A 10,534-nucleotide genomic window follows, 5' to 3' on the forward strand; every position below is an offset into this window, starting at 1 on the left:
TGTGGTCCAGCAGAGTTAGATGACACAGTTCAGGGAGATTGTAGCTTTTTGTTTCTGAGTGTCTAATGAAGCTTTTCTACAGGAAAAATGCATTAGAATGATTTTTTTAAACAATGCATAGTGGTGTCTTGTGCCTTATGATATTAAAGCCTCAAATCTTAGATATCTTTAAGTCAAAAATGTGAATTTAGCTCGTAAAAATTAACATCGTAAGATGAAATGCACTAGCGTGAATCTTATAATAAAGCTGCTGATATATGTGCCTTTTCTTAACACTTCTATCACTGTTGCCCTCTGTAGTCACGTCTGTGCAACATGCTCCTGCAGCTGCTTGAACAGGAACGACTGACCTCGAGTCTGAGACAAGCAGACATCCATACGGATATCAATTTCCCTTCCTCATCAGCCCCTGGGCATGTTATCACCTCCAAAAAAGAAGCAGGGAAATTAAGTGGGATCTCAGGGCTGTTCCCAGACCAGCAACTCTAAATGAAGACCTCCAATTTAGCATGACTTAAATATGATCTCAGGCCCATATTGCTACCATGTGCTGTCCAATGTATTCAAACCTGGAGGTGGCTGGGAAGTGATTTTAGAGCTCTGGTATCAAAGGGTGAGTCAGGTGGTGGTCGTCACATACAGCCAGATGATTCATACATAAGCATGGGCGCACACACACACACACACACACACACACACACACACACACACACACACAGTTATTGTGAATTCAGTCCCCATCTGGTCAAACAGCCTAGAAAGTAAAGGTAGTTAAAGCAGGTGTGGGTCTCTGGAGTCCTGCCAATCAAGCAGTGGGAACTGAGTTAGTGTAGACCAAGTGTGCGTGTGTGTACGTGTACAGCTGTGGTTACCGTTGCGGGCTGATCAAGTGTCACACACAAACACAGCTTCCTCCCTGTCATTGTGTTGCAGAGAATAGACTCTTGTTCCCAGGGTTCACTGTGGTAAAACTGACGGGCCACTCGTCAGAATGAGTTGAACGAAACTTTCCAAAGTATTAAAAGTTCAACATTGTGATTGCTGATTAATTAATCCATTTTCCTTTTTTTAAAATTTTGTGTGCAGTGCAGTGAAAATGTGATTTTTTGTGTTGCCAGGTAAGTGGGATTCACGTCCAGCTGGAAAACAGAGCTTTTAGAAAAAGGAACATCAATACTGGCACACTTACTCTTTTTTAACTACTGAGCTTTTACCTCCTCCTCCTTTTTCCTCCTCGATCTGAAAAGAACAGGCCATATGAAACTGTAATTGCTTCATAATTGCCACGGTTCTGCTATGGGCGTAAATTTCTAAAGGCAGGATACAAGAAGCGGATAGTGTTTCATCCAGAGACCTCGGAGGTATCCCAGCACGGCTTTCATTCAGGAACACATTGTTCATAAAGAGGCAGGCAGTGAATAAAAACTAGTGACTCTGACATATTTTCATACATGGATAAATACACTGAACAAAATATGAGCCAAAGCTGAAGTTTTCCTTAAATTATTTTTAAAAACTCCATCCATCCACAAACATCCATCTGAAGGCCTTTTCTTTTTAATTATGCAATTTTAGTAGTTACTTCATTTATCTCACTATTAAAAGAATAATCCTACATATGTAAGCCCATTTCCACCAATATGATGAAAAGATTCATCATACAAATCATTACAAATGGTATTTTGAGATACTAAATCATCATTTCAAGTAACTTCTCATTATAATAACTTATGGCATATGGGCTTCTATATATAGCAATATTCTGCTTGTAGCAACACTGATGCAGCAAAACAATCATGTTTTTTATTTCATGCATTGCTTGTCCTTGTCAACACCTGGTCCCCTCATAACCCACAATGCAACTCAATCTGACAGTTCATCCAGAGATTCAGATGTGTTTTACAGTGGGCTATAGAGGTCTGGTAAGCTCTATTCTTTCTAATTGCACACCTTCAGATATTTTTACTCTCAAACTTGTAGCTTCACCAATCTGATGCTGCTTCGAATGACAGCAGTTGAGGGAAGTTGACCAACTGTAGCTTCCTCTGGAGCTGCAAAAGGCTTTTTACTGTTTTCACATACACAGTACTACCCAAGAGCTGTAAACAAACTCTGATGCATAAAATCGGTGGAGTTTCCCCGTAAGCACTTTATTTAAAGGCGCTATATGTAGGTTTTTGATATCACTACATAGCAAACGTTAGCATTAACAGCTTCAGTCATCATTACATTTACAAGACAAGAGGTTAGGATATGTCCTCTGGGCAGCACTACATCTTCATCCTCTCATGTTGGACTGGATGCTACAGTTACTCACAAAAGTGGCATTCACTTACTTTTTTTGGCTGGTTTGTTTTGTTTTTTTTGTTGGACATTTGGTCAGAACCAATTCAACTAAGATCCACAAAAAAATCAAACTGTACATTTACAAATTATAAGAGAAATATGATCGGCGTCAGAGAAAGAACTGACTGAAATAACAAAAAGAGAAAAAGAGTAAGCATTTATTTAAAAAATACATTGTTTACTGCAAAAAAAATAAATGTTGAGGTGGTAAATAAAGAGAACAGGAAGCAGGAGTATCATGGACAGTGTAAGAGAAGCATAACAAACAACAACAAAAAAATCTCTGACAGGTAACATCCATGAAAGAGAAGATTGACAGATGAAAAGGATAAACAGACCAGCTTTGTCCAATAATAGGAGACACACACGTCTACTTCGTTGTTTTTACCTCTCTTCCATTTTACTTTGCAGCCTCCTCCTCCTCCTCCTCCTCCTACAAGCCACTTTGCTTTGATTCAACTCTGTATCTGTATTTTAAATGACTCAATTACATGGGACCCCGCGGTGAAAATTACGGATGTTTTCCACTATTTCTCTCCACTGGGACACCATGACCCCTCCCTGGCTCCAGTAACCCCCCCCCCCTCCCTCCTCTTTTCGCCACCCCTCTCTCCTGGCCTCTGCCTCCACCTGTCCTATTTGCCTCCTCTCCCACAGTCGCCCATTCTTCCTGACAAACGTTGGCTTTGCTGTGCGTATCTGCGACTGAGAGGAAATAATAGCTAAATGGTCTTGTTTGTGAGCTCTCTGCACAGCAAGCCGACAAAAGAGTGTTTTGCAGGTAATTCTTCTGCTGTCACCACACAACGAGCCACTGAAAAAGGAGTTTCTTAAGGATGACACAAGGCGCTGCTCGAACCCAAACACCAGGCGTGACAGAAATAAAAGCATATCAGCAGGCAGAGTTTCAAAGATAGACAGAATGTTTTTTTTTTTTTTTTATTCATCCAAAGCAAAGCAGTGTTGTGATTCTTTTCAGCAGCACTTTAAACTCCACAGCTTATGGGGGTCTGAGGCATTTTAAAAGTGGAATCTATCTTTGATGTACTCTGTTGGTGTTGAATCTACTTTCAAGATAAAACCCTCACCTACTGCTGCGTCGCTCAGACTTACTGAGGTGCAAAGCGGCAAGTAATGCTCAACCAAAGTGTGCGGCTGGATCAGCTTTAAGGTGGCGGCACATTCACAAGTCCCATGAAGCAAAACATGTTTTCCTCATCTCATGCATACAAAGGAGCACAGATAGTCGCTATCCAACAGACGTGTGGGAAGCTTTATACATCGATATGATGTGACTTTTAGGAAATTCATGTGTCTTTTATCTCCATCCAAGACGAGCTTTACAAACTTATGGGCTGTACCACTTCCCTCATGACCTCCACACAAGAGGGCTTGTTTCTAAATGACAGCCCTTTTAAATTAAAGTCAACTTACAGACCTCATAATATTTGCCAGATATGGAGATATCAACTTGCAAATCATGTGGATCAACTCAAATACTACTTCCTGATAATAAATATACATTTTCAACTCGTATACATAATTCATTTAACTCCCAGAAAATGCTTTTTCTTAATGAAACTAACTTTCATTTTGTGATTTATTTTACAATCAAAAATCTAAAATATACACTTGCATATGTGCTGGGAGTGTCTTGGTGTTGCACAGTTATAAAGGAAAGTATCTTTCACTCGTTGCTCTTGAATGCTGATTCTTCTTTGTCATTATCAACCCAACAGTAATGTATCATATTTTTTACCCCCACTGTCTCTTCACTATATTCAATGACTGTGTTTTCGTGGCATACTTTTCCTGGAGATGTTAACAAGAAGGATGCATGTGACTAAGAAATATTCTGATGAATGTGTGTACTTCTGTGGTTGATAAGGTGAACTCTCTTCCTCTTTGTGCCTTGTTTTTCTTCTTCCTACCTCCATTAGGCAGTGGGAGGAAATGGGTTCAGAGCTGGCTCACTGAAGTAATTTATTAATTATGTAATTTCTACTTTTCTCTGTTATCTTGAGGTTATAGGGTGGGGGTGAGGTAAGGTGGTTAGTGAATATTACCAGGGCAGGAACAGGGTTGGGAAAATCAGAGACAGTGCTGCACCTATACAGTGTGTTTGTTTAAAGGATGAAGAGAAAGAAAGAAAAATCCTTTAGCTTTACCTTTAATGTCATAACATATTTGCTAGGCTTGATAATGAAGGCCAGTTAAACACCCAGCCCAAACAGCCTGCATACCCTGTGGTGTAATTTAGGCACCATCGGAAACCATTGCATTACCATCCATCATAACACACGCCATAACAACCAAATAACCAGCGCCATTAAACATTTAGATCGTCCAAGGGATTCACTGAGAGTGGGGCAGAACAAACCTACCAGCGTACCCACCTTGAGCCTGATAGGCCCCTCGTCCATTCACCACGTCGCAGAGCAATGGATCGAAGAGCATAGAGAGTGTGTGCCAGCAAACAAACCCCACCAGCAGATCCCCGGGAGAGGAGGGGAAGGGGAGAGGCACGAGCCAAGTCCCTCACAAATGAGGGAGATAAATCTATTGATTTGAGATCAACGTGCTGCATTACTGCTGCTGCACCAGGGGGACCTGGGGAAGTGGAGGAGGGCGTAATAGTCAGATGCAGACACAGCACTTTCAGCAGGTCAAAGGGCTTTTGAGAGGGTTAGAAATGACCCCGCACACTGAAATCTTACCGTGATTCATAAGTCTGCAGGTGGGGTCCTGAAGCTGGAAGCTGGTCTATATGTATGAAGAAGGAACAGGTAGTTGAGTCCCAGGCTCAACAGGTCTGAACAGCTGGCAGAGCAGGCAAACAGCAGACAGCATGGATCTGGATTATAGGTGACACTTTCATTGCGTTAGAGTCTGTACCATGTGGTGAGTCTGCAAAATCAAAAGTTTCCTCTGAGGAGACTGTGTAGGAGTTGTGCAAGTATAAGTAATTTAAGAAACTAAAACAAATCATAGTGAGTGTTCCAGATTTAACTGATACTATGGGCTATGACTTAATGTAGAAATAGGTGAATGATTACAATGAATATCTAGATAGACAACAAATGCTCACTGAATCAGAAATGATTTGACATGCTGCTGTTAATAAGACAAATTTTCCATAATGGTTAGTATTACACATAATACACAGGCACTGTTTTTATTATGATATCAACCAGGGAAATAAATAAAGTAAATTAGATTTCTTGTTAAGGCTTAGATGAGAGGATTTATATCACTTTCATTCTGGCACATTAAATGTGAAGCTAGAGCTGGGAGTCAATTAGCTTAGCTTAGCATACAGACTGGAAACAGAGGGAAACAGCTAGCCTGGCTCTGCCCAGAAAAAAAAAACACCTTCCAGTGCCTATAATACTCACTAATTCACATATTATATCGCATTTGTTTAAACCATATAAAAAATTTAATTGCAAACTGTGGCAGATATTGTCACGTTTTGTTTCCAATCTATATGCTGCAGGCTACAGGCTGCAAGAAAACATAGTGTAAAACAAGTTAATTACCCAAAATGTCTCACACTACCATTAAGTGTTAAAGATTGTAAATATCAAAAAGTTATTAATGTATAACTCAACATGGCCGTGAATTCAGCTCCTAGGTCAATTATAACAGAGTAACTTAATCCGACATAGACAAAAAAGGTTATTGATTCTTGTTAGCCCCAAAGAGCCTGCTGACTCCAGTCTAGTCAGTGTTAGTGGGTAGTTGAGCTACATTTTGTTGTAACAGGAGACAAGGAAGTCCTCACACTCATTAACCCTTTTAGATGAGCAACACTGAGTAGCAGGCAAAATATTTCTATTTTTTCATCAATATTTCATCACCGGCTCAGGCCAAACAAAGCCGGGAGCTTTGACCGTAATGGTCCCATCTGTCTATAGATCTTCAGGACATCACCATATGGGTGTCCTTTGACACCAGAAAATAGGCTTCGACATCAAGGAAACACACACACTCACACAGGATGCATGGATGTTAGCTAGCCTGGGAGGCAAAGTGTATCCTGCTTTATTTTGATGGTTCCTCACAGATGGCCTTTTGATGTTGTAGCAGGAGATCAAATTTCAAGTGTATGGGTGAAGTGGACATGTCAGCTATTAGGACAAATCAGTGCTGTTTGAGTACATCAAGTGGCATTTATACCCAATAAGTGATCTGAGACATGGTATTAATTAACAAATTAATACAACTGCTGGAGGAGTATTCTATCCTCAGTTGCATGTTTGCTAAGCATCACTTTCACAATCCTAATTTAATCAAACTCAGCCATGACATTAAGGAAAGTTTGTTAAAACAGCCTTCATTCTTGTATTTAAGTATAGAAAATATGAACTAGCCATTACTATTTATCCTACTCCATCTACTGCTATCAGTATAAAAGGTATAAATATAAATAATATATTAATAGTAAGCCGACAGTATTGGCATGATATCCTGGCCTGTAAATTGCTCATTGTTTCTTAGCAGTAAGGGAGTGACCTCATCATCTTTGCCAGGCCCATTAGCTTTCTGCACAAACCTCAGGGGACCAGTCCATTAACCCCTTACCTGCTAAGTAAAGTAGCATTAAGTGAAATGATCAGAAACAACAAGCAACTGACAGTTTATTGAGATTTCACTGAGTGTTCTTTATTAAAGCAGGAATAAAATATGATGTGATGGTGGTAACAGTAGAAAAGTCACACACAAATACAAAAATCCAGTGATCTGAGGTGACGGAGTGAAATTTAGAATAAGTTAAGGCAGCAAATGTTCAGTCAATTTTCTATGCACAAGATGAATTAGATGCAGAAATCTCCAGCCTGGTACCTGGAGGCTGGTGAAGAAAAGGCTCAGCTCGACAGCGAGGACCAGAGGCAGTGGGACAGAAATAACAACAGAACCCACATACGGCTCCCTGGGCTTGGGTTACACACAGGAGGAAAGCATCTTCGACCTCTAATTGGTGGTAATTATTAACCCTCTGTGGCCATTGTTCCTGCTTCATTGTGTTTTAAGACGAGGGGGGTCGGTGAATGCGGGAGCCCGCTCTACCTCTCCATGCAGACAGGTAGGTGAAGAACACAGATAGAATGACCACAAAATTTTCTGATGGGTAAAAGACAGCAAACATCATCATATGCTTTGTTTAGTTAATTATCCCCACGCTCCCAGAGGAATATCACTGCTGCTGGATGAAAACCTGGCAACGCCAATGTCAGTGATTTTTCAATTTGAGCTTTAATTCAATCATTGCATCCTAAGTGTGTTAAGAAATGTCTGGTCTATGAATGCAATAATGAACTAGCTAGAGAGGGAGCAGGTCTTTACCGAGCAATAACAAGATTCAGTTTCCACCTAAGTAGCAGTGAACTGATGAACAGCAACAGCTGACATGTACAGATAAGACTTTCTATTAAGCAGTAGATAAATAGCTTCATTTATGGTTAAAAAATACTAATGCTTTATCGACCAACTATTAGCATTACTTATAAGACAGTTGTGAAAATCACTTTGGCTTACCTCTTAGAAAATACCTGTAGAGAATGCAGGCCTATTAGCATCTATTAGTAGATTACCAACACTTAAGTCTCAGTTATTACCAGAAGGAAAGACAGATTAGACACCAGCCAGAGATTTTTTTTTTCCACATTCTGGCAATCTAAAAGTTGTTCTCTATTAAACATTAATAAAACTATTAGTTTCAACCTGTCTGATTAGAAAGTGTCACTGTAAGACCTGATAACAGAACTAAAGTATAAAAACATGTTTCTTTTTCTCCAAAACCTTGAATCATCCTTCTCTAGCTTGGCTTCCCTCTTATCGCCAGCGGCCCTCTACACTTCATCTTAAGAGGTCATGGACCCTGATCCTGAACAATAGCCTCCTTTGTACATGTGCTGTTGGGAGAGTGACAAGGACTTGAAGGTTAGTCGACCTGGACTCCCGAGGAGACACAGTCACACAGGAGTGTCCATTAGGGCTCGGTCCTGTGACGCCGCCGACTTTCATGTTGCGCTATTGTTACAGCGCTCTCCCCTGAGAGGCAGACACAGAGTGGGTAATGAGGGGTAATTGGTCCAGGGGTTAAGGATGATTAATTCCCTTGGTCAGGTGTCAGCCAGTTTTCATACCTGGCTGGCTGGGTAGACAGGTAGGAGGGAGGGGAAGATAGATGGAATATGAGACGTGGTGGATGTACGTACACACACACACACACACATGCACAGCTAGGATTGTCTGTGCTCATATAAAACTGAACCCAGACTGGAGCTCACATGCAGAAACCATTTTTCCTATTCCTAAAACAAACACACACATCGTATAAGACAACTATCACATCAGGAAAAATTTCCCAGGATCATATCTTTCCAGAAACAAAGTTGAGAGGTCACCACGATCCTCCCCCTCCAACCACCGAAGCCAGATTGAGATTGATAGCTGTCCCCATCCCTCCTACCTCCCCTTCAGCTTGACTGACTAATCTGAATACCTCTCCATCCATCCCTTCATTCTAACCGGGCAATTTTGGACACTGATTATCTTGCAACCGGTGTGTACGCGACAGTAAATGCAGGGGCTGTCTGGTAATTGACCAGGCAAAGACTGAGACGCCTGCCGTGTAATTGAGCGGGGGCCGAGGGGCTCTTGCGGGACTGAAAGGGTCCGAGGATCCCTCATTGCCCATTAGACCTGGCGGGGGGTCTCCTGTGCCTGTGGACTCCACCGTGAGGCCCACGCCGTACCACAGCACTTCAATGTGGGACTGACACCTTTCAGTGGTGGAGACCGGGGGAGAGGTTTTCACAGAAACAGCTGCTGTGACCTACAGACTGAGAGGGGTGATATAATATGGACGTTTCTAATATATATAGGGGACAGGCGGCACGATTTAAACACCTAACAATATACAGATCTCAAACACATCCTCTCTGACACTGCTGTGGTAGATCCTCTCAAATCTGTGATGGGAGTGAAAGAAAAGCCTCCATTTGTTTTAGAGATTAAAAAGGTGTAAACTACAACTGTTTTTACGGGCTGGTTTTTGTATGAATTAGACAAACGAGATACATGATGTTAATTAGTGAGCTTTACAGGTGTTGGTAGGAGGATTTTGTTACCTTTGAAAAGAACCAGGCTTGCTGTTTCCTCTTGTTTCCTGTCTGTATGCTAGGCTAAGATAAGCAAATGTGTGGCTGAATTCAGTTCAGTTAAAGTTTGTGCATCCATCCCTGTGTGTGCTCTGACCTGACTACAGTATTTTTCTGTCATTGCACTTTGACTTTTGCCATGCTACATAAAATGTACCATTTGTACACTTCAGTTGTTGAATCATTGTTAGTTACTTAACGTAAAAAAGGGGTGATTGTGAGACCTCTTTGAAAGCTGATACACTTCCTAATCTGTGTAGCTGTCATTTAAATGCCATTTTGCTATTAATTCAAAATCCAAGGTTAAACAAAGGCACATTTTCTGTCTTGATGTCAGTATATACTGAATCTTAAAGCACATCCTCAGGGTCACATATTTCCTCTCACTGACAAATATATGAGACTGGAAAACAGAGCATCCTCCTCATCTATACCAGTTTATGTGCTCTTCAAAAAAGGGTAATAATGTGTCACACAATACTCTGTCTTTGTCTTCAAAATGCCTCTTCCTCTTTCTTCTGTTCTCAAAGCCCAGGGACCCCATACCGAGCAGTGAAATATACATACGTGGCCAATTGGTTTTCCTTCCATTTGACTTGTGCCATTTGAGCTCAGAAATGGCCTCATCACTTCCGCTCCGGTGGCTATCAGCGAGCCACCATGTTTCCTTTCGCCCACACTAAACTCCTGCACTGCTCCCGCTTGATCTGCATATTGTAAATATGATACAGTGTCCTCGCTGCCCCGAGATCTTCACGGGGCAGTGATTGTACGGCTCCAAGAGTTAAACAGGCAGGCATTAATAAATAGGCTGTCAGCCAAAGACATCAACTATTAATCACTAACACATTCATACTGACAGGGGCTGATAGGTGTCACCACAGAGTCTGCATGGAAACTGATGATAAATGATCATTATTTTCTTAAATTAAGAAAAGACCTGAGGAAGAAAAAACACAATTCTCTCAGTTTTATTTCTACAACAAAGAATTCCTAAAATTTTAAGTTCAAGTACTGATCTA

Source organism: Lates calcarifer, linkage group LG9, assembly GCF_001640805.2.
Source record: "Lates calcarifer isolate ASB-BC8 linkage group LG9, TLL_Latcal_v3, whole genome shotgun sequence".
NCBI lineage: Eukaryota > Metazoa > Chordata > Actinopteri > Centropomidae > Lates > Lates calcarifer.